This window comes from Ornithorhynchus anatinus, chromosome 10 (genome assembly GCF_004115215.2).
Source record: "Ornithorhynchus anatinus isolate Pmale09 chromosome 10, mOrnAna1.pri.v4, whole genome shotgun sequence".
NCBI classification, from domain to species: Eukaryota; Metazoa; Chordata; class Mammalia; order Monotremata; family Ornithorhynchidae; genus Ornithorhynchus; species Ornithorhynchus anatinus.
In genome coordinates this window covers 36,794,790-36,807,754 of record NC_041737.1, presented here as the reverse complement: position 1 = coordinate 36,807,754, position 12,965 = coordinate 36,794,790, and the positions used below count along the sequence as shown (strand labels likewise).

Below are 12,965 nucleotides of genomic sequence, written 5' to 3'. Positions count from 1 at the left end.
GACAAATACACAATATATGAAAAGAACCAAAAGTCAGTTGGGAGCTGGGGTTAAAGGAGCAGAATTTCTCTTTGTGATTCAGAATCCACAACAGTGGATACACAGGCCCTGACTTGCCCATGGTGCCATTACCATTACAGTTATTTCCAGGTTGGTAATGCAGGTGCTGGCAGATATGAATTTTGCTTCATTTCAGATACAGGGGAAATGCGGGGAATGACATCAAGACCTCTGAACGGTGTTCACCAGCATCAGAAAAACTGTTGACATCATTGCTCGAATTGGTCTCAAGTGACTACTGAAATGGTTTGACTCTCCTGAAAACTAGAACTGATCCCGAGTGACTGTTGAAAAGGTTTGACTCTCCTGAAAAGCTTCTCCAGATCCTAAAACAACTCCCTGATGAGTGAAATTTGAAAGGGCCCTGGCAGGCCCCTTTCCAATCATCAACAGAAAGGAGCAGGGCAAATACCAGAAGTAGTCCTGTTAGATCTATTCTACCCTCTTGGACTGTAAGCTCCTCATGGGAAGGGAAAATCTTTAATATTGTACTCTTTAATCTTGTACTCTCCCAAGCACTTAGTACAGTGCTTTGAACATGATAAATGCTCAGTAAGTGCATTTGTTGATTGATTAAGCAGCCATGCTAAAAGCTAACCTGGAAACTGGTCCAGATTATGATTCCCGTCTTCTGGGAAACTCTTTCAAATCAACAGAGAAGCAAAGCATGGCCTTATGGATAGAGCAAAGGTCTGGGAATCAGAAGGATGGGTTCTAATTCAGGCTCCGCCACTTGTCTTTTGTGTGAGTTTAGGTAAGTCACTTTGTGTCTCTGTGCCTCCATTACCTCATCTGTAAAATGGATTGAGACTGTGAGCCCCATGTGGGACAGGGGCGGTGTCCAACCCAATTTGCTTGTATCTACCCCAGCATTTAGTACAGTACTTGGCACATAGTAAAAGCTTAACAAATATCACAATTATTATCATTACTATTATTATCATTATCATTATTAATAATAAGCAGCAGGACCTAGAGCACAGGGCTGGGAGTCAGAGGCCCTGCCACATACCTGCTGTGTGACCCTGGGCAAATCACTTAACTTCTCTGTGCCCCCGTTCCCTCATCTGCAAAATGGGGATTGAATGCCTGTTCCCTCTCCTACTTAGACTGTGAGCCCCATGTGGGACCTGATTATTTTGCATCTACCCCAGCATTTAGTACAGCACTTAGCACGTAGTTAGCACATAACAAAGACAATATTATTATTATTATTATTATGATCTTAGTGAAGTTCACATGGTCCTTCCCAACTTCTTGGGAAAACCAAGTGAAAAGCAAAATACAAAAAGGAAAACAAGGTAAAAGAAAAGCAATAGGGTGTGTATGGTGATCCTTCAGATAACTAGATAGAAACAGCATGAACACCATAGCAGGGCTTATGTATCTAATGGAGGTTAGAGAAGCAGCGTGGCTCAGTGGAAAAGAGCACGGGCTTTGGAGTCAGAGTTCATGGGTTTGAATCCCGGCTTGGCCACTTGTCAGCTGTGTGACTTTGGGCAAGTCACTTGACTTCTCTGTGCCTCAGTTACCTCATCTGTAAAATGGGGATTAAGACTGTGAGCCCCACGTGGGACAACCTGATTCCCCTGTGTCTACCCCAGCGCTTAGAACAGTGCTCGGCACATAGTAAGCGCTTAACAAATACCAACATTATTATTATTATTATTAGGTTGTTTCAGGGGGCCAGGCGAAATCACTAAATAGTAGTAACTTCTGAGCAGATCTAAAAGGTGAATAGAACTTTTTCCAGCAGCTGTCTGTGCAATCACTCCCCTTCAGCCACTCTTCCAGTGAAGAAAGACCTTTCCAAAATGAGGTAAATAAGACAGCTGACTCTGAAAGGCGTCACTATCAAGAGCATTTACGGAGTTCCTACTATGTGCAGAGCACTGTACCTATCTCTTGGGAGAATTCAATAGAGTTTTTTTTTTCTTTTAATGGTTTCTGTTAAATCCTTATTGTGTGCCAACCACCTGATCTAAGTGCTGGGGTAGGTACAAAGTAATCAGCTCTGAGAAATGACTCCTGCTCTCAAAGAACTACCAGTTTAGCAGGGGAGACAGACACTTTAATAAATTACAGTCAGAGAGACTGTATAATAGGGTATATAAGGAATATATGTAAGAACTTCAGGAGGGCTTCAGGAGGTTGGATAAATTAAGTTCTGTGGTGGTGGTGCTGGAAATGAGGAGGAATATAAAGAGGGAAGATGAGATTATTGGGGAAGCCTCCTGGAGGAAATGTGAACTCAGAGGGGTTGGAAGGTGAAGAGAGCGCATGTCTGCCACATTATAAAGTAGGAGAGAGAGCCAGACAATAGAGTGAGTATGAATGAGAGGTCAGTGGTGGAAAAGAGGAGGAAGAGCAAGATAAAGGAAGAATGTGAGCAGGATTATTGTGGAAGAAGTGCAAGGATAAATAGAAGGGAGAGAGCTGATTGAGATCTTAAAAGCTGATGCTCAACAGTTTCTGCTTATTTTGCAAAAGGTTGGCCATCGATGGAGGTTTTTGAGGCGTGAGAAGCATATTTGCAGTATGATGCTTTGGAAAAATGATCTGGGAATGCTGAGGTGGATATGGACCACAGAAAGAAGAGACTAGAAGCTGGGATCAGCAAGGAGGTTGGTACAATAGTGGAGCAGGGTTAAGGCAAGTGAGTTTTTCTTAACTCCTTGAGCAGAATGTGCAGTTGATTTTATATTCCTTCTATACTTGTCAGTGTGTTTTCACCAGGTTGGGAAAAGGGGGGGATTTGAATAATAATAAGGAATAGTAGTTGTATTTGTAGTAGTTGAAATGGTAGTAATAAAGAAATTTATTGAGTGTCAACTGAGTACAACCCACTATTGAGCTGTATCTCCTACTGATCAGAAACTTGCATTCTAATTTTTTATTGTATTCATTAAGTGTTTACTATATGTCAAGCACTAAGTGCTCATAATCTTAATCCCCATTTTACAGATGAGATAAGTGAGGCACAGAGAAATTGAGTGATTTGCCCAAGGCCACTTGTCTGGTGTGTGACCTTGAGCAAGTTACTTAATCTCTGTGCCTCAGTTACTTCATCTGTAAAATGAGGAGTAAAACTGTTAGCTCCATGAAGGACAGGGACTGTGTCCAACCTGATTATTTTGTATTCTGTCATATTTATAGAGTGCTTACTGTGTGCAGAGTCTACCCCAGTGCTTAGTACAGTGCCTGGCACATAGTAAGTGTTTATCAAATGCCATTAAAAAAGGTGCTAGGGCAGATATAAGAGAAGCAGCATGGCCTAGAGAAGCACTGTGCCTAATGAAGAGAGCATGGGGCCTGGGAGTCAGAAGGACTTTGGTTCTAATGCCAGCTCTACCACTAGCCTGCTGTATGATTTGGGGCAAGTCACTTCTCTTCTCAGGGCCTCAGTAACCTCATCTGTAAAATGAGGATTAAAATTGTGAGCCCCATATGGGACAGGGAATGTGTCCAACCTGATTCTTGTATCTACCCTAGTGCTTAGTACGGTTCTGGGCACATAGTAAGTGCTTAACAATTACCATTAAAAAAAAAGTGCTGGGGTAGATACAAGGTAATAAGGTTGGACATAGTCCCTATCCCACATAAAGCTCACAGTCTAAGTCAGAGGGAAATGGACTAATGATCTAATGGGAGAGACAGATATATAGTCTGTTTAAAAATACAAAGAGTCATTGTCTCTTGCCCAAAGACCTGAGCAAGTCAGTGCAATCTCACCATGTATTGCCTGTGGAGAAGGGTGTGGGAAGAGGGCCAGCTGAGCTGCCAGGCTGCTTATGCTTGATGTTTTCATCCCAGAAATTCTCTCACTCTTATGAAACCATGAAAGTTCAAAATGCAATTGGCCTGTGCCATCACAACATTGATTACAGATGAAAATCCGGCTGGTGTCTTCTTATTAATTCGATACTTGAGTCTTTGATTAGTCACTTTCCACTTCCCAAAGACGCAGGACAAGAAGAAAAGTAAATTTATAGTGACAACCTCAAAAATGTAGCCCTGTCAGATGCAAGTTAACCATAGACAGTTCCTCTCCCAAGGCGCAGTCCTGGCTGAGAGACCGAAGAAGGACCCATCACTAACACGACTTGAGGAATCGTGGAAACTTTGACAGATGAGCTGCTGAAGTAATTGCTTAGCTCCTTTCCATTTCAATAGCTTCTGGTCTGATAAATGAAGACCCAGGTTCTGAATTACACAGCTCTAATCTCAGGAGCACAATCTATTACCGAAAAATGTCAATAGTTGTGTGCATGTGGGGTATGTGTTTGTGAGACAGCTCTGCCTGCTGTGCTGGAATCAGATATGGGGTGACTGTCTGGGAACACAGGATTCAAGAAGATTGTGATACCACGAGGGAGAAAAAAAAAGAACAGAAGGCACTGAGGGTAAAAGATGCAATAGTATTGCATGGGACAGGTTTTGCAAGTACCCTGTGTGTTCTGGAAGGGATAGTCAATTGTACACTGGTCTAATGAGTGACAGCCACACATTCTGATAAAAATCTCACTCTCAATAACATTCATTCATTCAATCAAATTAAGTGCTTAGGGAGTACAGAGCACTGTCCTAAGCATTTGGAAAAGTGCAATACAACAATAAAGAGTGACAATCCCTGCCCACAATGAGCTCACAGTCTAGAGGAGGGGGAGACAGACATTAGTACTAATAAATAAAATTACAGATATGTACATAAGTGCTGTGGGGCTGGCAAGAGCAAATGGAGCAAGTCAGGGTAATGCAGAAGGGAGTGGGAGATGAGGAAAAGTGGGGCTTAATCTGGAAAGGCCTCTCGCATCATCATCATCATCAATCTGAAGAACAACCCCCAACACATGCACACATGCAAAAATACACTCTCCCTCTCTTTCTTTCTCTGTCTAGGCTGCATTGTACTCTCCCAGTAGTACATTGCTCTGTGCACACTAAATAATCATTAAATACAATTGATTGATTAATTAATGTAAGAAACAATTATTCTCAGAAGAATATCACTCCGAGAGAGGAGCAATTTATGTCTTGAAATTATGTTGGACAAATACTGATGGAGACAACCAAACAATACTGAAATCCTCTTTAGGTAGAGCTGATTCACTGAAAGTTCATTAGAACAAACTATAAATTGCAGTAAGGTCAGACACTTTCTGATGGTCCATGGCGAGAACGGAAGGAGAGATTTTCCAGATGGAATCACCTGCACTCACAAATGGGGGAGGCTTTCAAGTAGATGAAGAATGGTAGCCAAGGAAAGATCAAGGATAAATAGGGTTTTGGCCTCAACTTGAGGGTTTGTTATCACAGGAATTGGTCATTATTCAAGAGCATGGGTACTTCCTGATTGTGAACATTTTAAGGAGTGAATCAAACTTTGGTGGTTCTGGTGTGGGTTTACTGGCAACAGAGGGAATGGACTGTATTATTTCTTGCTAGTTCAGTGAACATGTCTACCAACTCTATTGCATTATACTCTCCCAATCACTTAGTTCCATGCTTTGCCCAGTGCAAGTGATCAATAAATACCATTGATTGACTGATCCCTGAAATTCAGTCAATTTCAGACTGATCTGAAATTCCAGGTATGCAGTTCTTTTCTGCATTTCCAAGACACATGGCTTGGTGCATATGTGTCTTCCATCTCTTGTTCTCAATAAATTGCTATTATAGTAATCAGAGTAGGATTAGAGAAACAGTGTGGCATAGTGGATAGATCATGGGCCCGGGAGTCAGAGGTAGTAAGCGCTTAACAAATACCATACTAAAACAAATACTAAGACTAAAATCAGCCCCTTATTTTATATTATGCTACCTTCTATATTGTTTTGCATGTTTATTATTTCCCAAATCCTTCTCAGCTGTGGGCACTTGGAGGGTCAAGTACACGTCTAACTCTTAGCTGGATACTTTATCTAGCCTTTAGTACAGTGCTCAGCATACAGTAAGCAAAATTAATAATAATTGTGGTATTTGTTAAGCACTTAATCTGTGCCAGGCACTGTACTAGCCACTTGCAAGAGTACAATATAGCAGAGTTGGTAGACACGTTCCCTGACCGCAGTTAATTTTCCTGCTTGACCAAACAGTAAATAATCAACCCAGCTATATCTCTGCTTCACAGGAGCATCTTTTCAAGATACAGTCCCTGTCCCACATGAGGCTCACAGTCTCAATCCCCATTTTACAGATGGGGTAACTGAGGCACAAAGAAGTTAAATAACTGAGCAAAGATCACACATCAGACAAGTGGCAGAGCTGGGATTATTCATTCATTCAGTGATATTTATTGAGCACTTACTGTATGTAGAACACTGTAATAAGCACTAGGGTGAGTACGATACACCAATAAACAGGTCACATTCCCTGACCACAGTGAGCTTACAGTCTAGAGGGGAAGGCAGACATTAATATAAATAAATAAATTACAGAGTCCTTCTGACAGCCAAGCCTATGCTCTATCCACTATACCACACTGCTTCCCTGTAGTATTACCATTATTTCTAGTACTACGTCTACTGATCTATCTTTTTTTCTGGAAGAGCAGAGTCAGTCTTGCCCCACTTAGCAAATGGGCAACTTCCTCATTTCATTTGGCTTGGCCTGGCCAGCTGGGAAGCCTGGGAGACCAATCAGTCAATCAATCAGTCAACTGATGGTATTTATTGAGCACTTACTGTATTGAGAGCACTGTATTAAGCATTTGGGAGAGTAAATACAATAGAGTTGGTAGGAATGATTCCTGTCCGCAAGGAGCATACAGTCTAGAAGATGAAATAAATTACAGATAGGGGAAATGGCAGGGTATAATGATATGTACCTAAACGCTGTAGAGCTGAGAGTGGGATGAATATCAAGTGCATAAAGGGCACAGATCTAAGTGCATAGGTTACCAAAAAGGGTGAGCAGGTAGGGAAATGAGGCTTTACTTGGGGTAGGCCTCTTGGAGGAGATGTGGTTTTAGGATGTGGTGGTCTCTCAGATACAAAGGAGAAGGGAGTTCCAGGCCAGAGGGAGGACATGGGCAAGGAGTCGCCAGTGAGATAGATGAGCTTAAGATATAGTGAGAAGATTAGCACCAGAGGAGTGAAATGTGTGCGCTGGGTTGTAGTATGAGAGGAGTGGGGTGAGGTAGATGGGAACAAGGTGATTGTGTGCTTTAAAGCCAATGGTGAGGAGTTTTTGTTTGATAGGGAGGTGGATGGGCAACCACTGGAGTTTCTCGAAGAGTGGGGAAACATGTCCTCAAAGTTTTTGTAGAAAAATGAACCAGGCAGCAGAGTGAAGTATGGACTAGAGTGGGGAGAGAGGAGGCAGAAAGGTCAGCAAGGAGGCTGATACAGTAATCAAAGAGGAATTGGATAAATTCTGGGACTAATATAGTAGCAGTTTAGATGCAGAGGAAATGGCAGATTTTTGTGATGTTGTGAAGGTCGCACTGACAGGATTTAGTGATGGATTAAGCACTGAACTAAGTGCTGGAGTAGAGAAAAGATAATCAGGTTAGACACAGTCCATGACCCACATGGGGCTCACAATCTTAATCCTCATTTTACAGTTGAGGGAACTGGGGCACATAGAACTTTAGTGACTTGCCCAAGGTCACGCAGCAGATAGGTGGCAGAGCTGGGGCTAGAACCCAGGTCTTCTGACTCCCAGGCCCTTGTTCTTTCCACTAAGCCATTTTGTTTATTACCTGACAGAGAGAGTGCTGTTCAGGTGACCCACACCAATAATAGGAGACAGTCTGGGGCTCTCAGGTACCATCATTTCAGAGACACTTCAAGAAAGTGGCCGGACTCCTGCCTCTGTCCTTTGATACTCATCTCTTCACCTTCTCACTTGACTTCTTTCCACTGCCTCTACCTTCAATGATTGACATCACTTCTGTACTCTTAAGAAGAATATGGGAGGGACATGAATGGAGGCTCTTGTCCTAGCTGTCCCACGGGTCACCAGAGCCAACTAGCCTGTCCTTATTGACAGGATGCTGCTGGATACTCAAGTGGTATTTAAAATGATATTTAACAATTTTATTTGTTAAATTCAGACCCCATTATAGGCTATAGAAAAGATGGGTTATTTTCAAATGGAAATGAATAATAATATAGGAGCTGACACGACATTTCAGTATATGTGATGGATGTAAAAGGATTTCGAAAAAAGAATATCGGCTTGCCATGAGTCAAGGTTAGAGTTCAACCGTAACACAAATACCTATGAAAATCTATTTAAACAAGTATATTAATGGTCATTTCCCCATTTGGAACTGCTGCCTGACTCTTTTAGTCAAAGTTCTGTGCTCTCTTCCTCGGTTGACTTAATATTTTAGTGCAACACAGAGGAGGCAAAGTGCTAATAGATAGAGATAAGTAGATGAATGCTAGATGATATAAATATCTCTGTGCCTCAGTTACCTCATCTGTAAAATGGGGATTAAGACTGTGAGCCCTATGTGAGACAGGGACTGTGTCCAACCTGAGTATCTTGTACCTAACCCAGAGCTCAGTACAGTGCCTGGAACATAATAAACATTGAACAAATACTATTATTATTATCATTATTAAAGTGCATGTGAATAAATAAAAATGATATAAACTCACTCTAAATATAAGCGCACTGTGGGCAGGGAACATGTCTACCAACCCTGTTGTATAGTACTCTCCTAAAAGTACTACACACAGTGAGTTCTCAGTAGATAGCCAGTCAGAAAATTGTATTGATTGAGCACTTTCTGTGTGCAGAACATTGTACTAAGTGCTTGGGACAGTATGTTATAACAATAAACAGACACATTCCCTGCCCACAATGAGCTTATAGTTTAGAGGCGGGGACAGACATTAATATAAATAAATAAATTACAGATACGTACATAACTGTGGAGCTGGGATGGGAGACTAAATAAAGGGAGCAAATCAGGGTGATGCAGAAAGGAGTGGGAGATGAGGAAGAAGGGCTTAGTCTGGAAAGGCTTCTTGGAAGAGTTGTGCCATCAGTAAGGCTTTGAAGATGGGGAGATTGATTAATTGATTGATATATAGAAGAGGGTAGCATGGCTCAGTGGAAAGAGCCCGGACTTGGGAGTCAGAGGTGATGGGTTCGAATCCTGGCTCTGCCACTTGTCAGCTGTGTGACTGTGGGCAAGTCACTTAACTTCTCTGTGCCTCAGTTACCTCATGTATAAAATGGGGATTAACTGTGAGCCTCACATGGGATGACCTGCTCAACCTGTATGAACTCCAGCACTTAGAACAGTGCTCTCCACATAGTAAGTGCTTAACAGTAACCAACATTATTGTTATTAGAGAAGCAGCGTGGCTCAGTGGAAAGAGTCTGGGCTTGGGAGTCAGAGGTAATGGGTTTGAATCCCGGCTCTGCCACTTGTCATCTGTGTGACTGTGGGCAATCACTTAACTTCTCTGTGTCTCAGATGCCTTATCTGTAAAATGGGGATTAACTGTGAGCCTCTCGTGGGACAACCTAATTACCCTGTATCTACCCCAGCGCTTAGAACAGTTCTCTGCACATAGTAAGCGCTTAACAAATACCATCATTATTATTATTAAATCATTAACAAATGAGCAAAAATCAAAAATAGAAAATAAATGGATAAGAGCATAGGAATGCTGAGGTAACTGAGGGGAAAGCATGCTTAGGAGGGTGGAGGATTAATCAAGGAATGCCACATGGAGGAGATCTCATTTCCCTTCTAAAAAACACAATCACCTCATAAAGCAGGAAAAAATGGGGAAAAGGTAGGTGCTTCTTGTTACATAATAGTTGCGTTCTTCTGTTTTTAGTTTAAGTGGTGGGCAGTTAAAGAATATGAAGAGGTCAGTGTAACGAAGAGGATGATAATGATAGTGATGATGATGATGATGTGAACTGTGATACTGTCCATTTTTTAACCAGGCTTCCCTGGGAAGCATGCTTAGACTAGTCCAGTCCTGAATCAGTATTACTCATCACAGCAGTTTTCCAATGAGAAGGGCAATCATGTGTTCTATTCTCTGAGCAGGGGTTTAGAAGCGATGAAGGTAGTCACAGATGATTTCAAAATGCTTTTCCAATAAAAGGAGCCACCAAGATCTTAAATTATGCCAAAAATGAGGAGTTTAGAGGAAGCTTGAGATGAACAGATTGAAAGTAAAGGTTTGAAGAGAAGAGAATGCATCACTGAGACCCAAATCAGGGCAGAGAAAGAATAGGAAAGGAGTTTCTTTCCCAGAAAGAGATGAGACATTTTTCACTTATCTTTAACAATCCCCAATTGGTTACCCACTCGGATCAAGAATCACCTTTGTTCACTATGCTTCTTTTTCTATTATTATTAGCATTACCCTCAAAATTTTCCCCCATTCATTATGCATCTCCCTCCTGGGCTTATTGGGAACTGAATATCAGTGTTCCTTTTCCAGAAGTCATCAATCAGTCAATCAAAAGTGTGTATTGAGCACCAACTTCTTGCAGAGAACTATACTAAGCACTTGGGAGAGTACAGTAGAATCAGTATATATGATCCCTACCCTCAAGAAGCTTAAAATCTAGTGTGGGAAGATACACTAAAGTAATTTACAGATAGGCAGGGGAAAGAAAAGGGGCTATGAATATGAGTTAGTTTTTAGGTAACAATATAAATGAGATATGAACATGGGAAGAGGCCTAGTGGATAAATAATGGACCTGGGAGCCAGAGGAACTGGGTTCTAATCTCAGCTCCATCACTTGCCTGCTATGTCATTTTGGGCAAATTGCTTAACTGCTCTGTGCCTCAGTTTCCACAATTCAAAATGGGGTTCAATACCTGCTCTCCCTCCTATTTGACTGTGAGCCCCATGTGGGACAGGGGCTGTTTTCAACCTGAGTAATTCATATGTGCCCCAGCACCTAGAAAAGTGCTTAATGTATAGTAAGCACTTAAATGCCATTAAAAACAAAACAAACAAAAAGAAAAAACCTTTACTGACAATTTTCCCATAAAACTTTCTGACTGGAAACAAACTCCATGTTTCTCTATGCAGTTACCTCAGGAAAATACTGGGTCTCTCACAAGCCTGGAACACAGAGGGAAATAATCAGGCTGAATTCTTCTAGGTGTTCTTGGACCCCAGAGGTAAGTATATATATATCTTTTTCTAAAATTGTCCATCTAAAATTGCTCCAGCTCCAAAGGGAGGTTTGGGCTAATCTTGTTAGACAGCCTCTTTAGAATGGAAAATGAAAATAACGTGTTTAGCTTTCAGGTAAGAACACTTTGTATTTTTTAAGTTTTCTAGGGTGTTTTTCAGTTAATCCATACAGTATCCCCTTGAAGTCTTTTTGAAATTGGAAAGTTTCCTATTAAAAATTCAAACTGTCATATTAACAAGCAGAATTAGGTGACTAAAGATATTCTAGAAGAAAGTCTTAAGAGGAAAACTCATCACCATCCCTTCCCATCCCACGTGGTTGGTGTCCTGAGGAACATTGTTGTATTGTACTCTCCCAAGTGGTTAGTACAGTGCTTTGCACACAGGAAGTGCTCAAAAAATACAACTGAATGAATGAACATCAGAAGGCTGATGGACAGCTCTGTGACATAGCCTACTGAAGAAACTATCAGTCACTACAACTCTAAATCCATAGTTCTCTCTGTCTACTCTTTGGCCCTGACTGAAGTGTTTTCTTTGAGATGGAAGATGGAATGCCCCAACAGTTTGAATCACTGTAGCATGGATCATTAACCCAAACAGTGCCAACTGGCTAATGAACCTGGAAAACGTAATGTCCACAGCTTAACAAAAGGCTTCTTCCTGAGGTAACAAAATGATTTTTTGACCGAATGAAGGAGTGTTGCCTTGCCTCTTAAACTCATTCAAGGAACAGTCAAGCAAGAGGAAAATTGCCCTGTTACTTCTGCACAGAAAATAACTTCCTGAATAGAACAGGAATGGGCTGGCATACAATATGAACCCAAGGGGGAGAAATAAAACCTTCAGTGACATCTAACATCAAAGGTCAAAGAGGACACATTTGCCTTGATAGTGTACATTTTCCCCCTTAATATGAAATGGAATACCAAAAAATGTATCCAGTTAATAATCCATAAAGAATTTGTGATACAAGCCTAAGGACCTTATTAGCTTTGTGTCACATGTTCAAGAGCTGACTGCTCTCCTGAACCTTGTGGTTAGAGATCTTGTCAACCATTGTTCAGGTGATGAGAATGGATAACAGGAGGATTCCTAAACAGCTGCTTACAGGAAATGAAAGGGAACACATGCAAATAAGAAGTTGGAATGAAACATTTAAAGACACAGTGAAGCACAGTCTCAACCAACGTGGTTTGTCTTATGCTTTTGAGTCATCTCTGACCTATAGGGATGCCATGGATACACCTCTCCCAAAATGCCCATCTGCAATTGTTGTGGTAGTGTATCCATAGAGTTTTCTTGGTAAAAATATGGAAGTGATTTACCGTTGTCTTCTTCTGTGCAATAAGCTTGAGTATCCACCCTTGACTCTCTCCCATGCTGATCCTGCCCAGCAGATTGCCTTCCACTCGCTAGCCACTGTCCAAGCTAGGAATGGAATGGGTAGGACTCTGCTTGACTCTCACTCCTAGAGCCGAGATTGGTAGAGTACTGGAAACTCTCCAGGTGCGACCCTGAGAGGGGAAATGTTTTGTAGCCATCTTTAAATAAAAAGGACGATTCTCTATCACTATTTCTTTCTCTCACTCTTTATCTCTCTCTCCCTCTTCTTTTCTATGGATCATATGCGGTCATCGTTGCTTCCATAAGCTCCTGATGGGCAGAGAAAATATCTACCAACTTGGTTGTGTTGTACTCTCCCAAATGCTTAATACAGTGCTCTGTACAAAATTGACACTAGATAAATACCATTTATTGTTTGATTGCT

The 12,965-nt window shown here is 41.4% G+C and overlaps 1 non-coding gene across 1 annotated transcript; it reads right to left on the bottom strand.

The window, feature by feature from the left end:
- Positions 1-12,583: 12,583 nt before the first annotated feature.
- On the bottom strand, positions 12,584-12,721 carry LOC114814881. The gene has a single exon (XR_003762677.1). It is a non-coding gene; the product is annotated as a small nucleolar RNA SNORA7 (small nucleolar RNA).
- Positions 12,722-12,965: the final 244 nt, after the last annotated feature.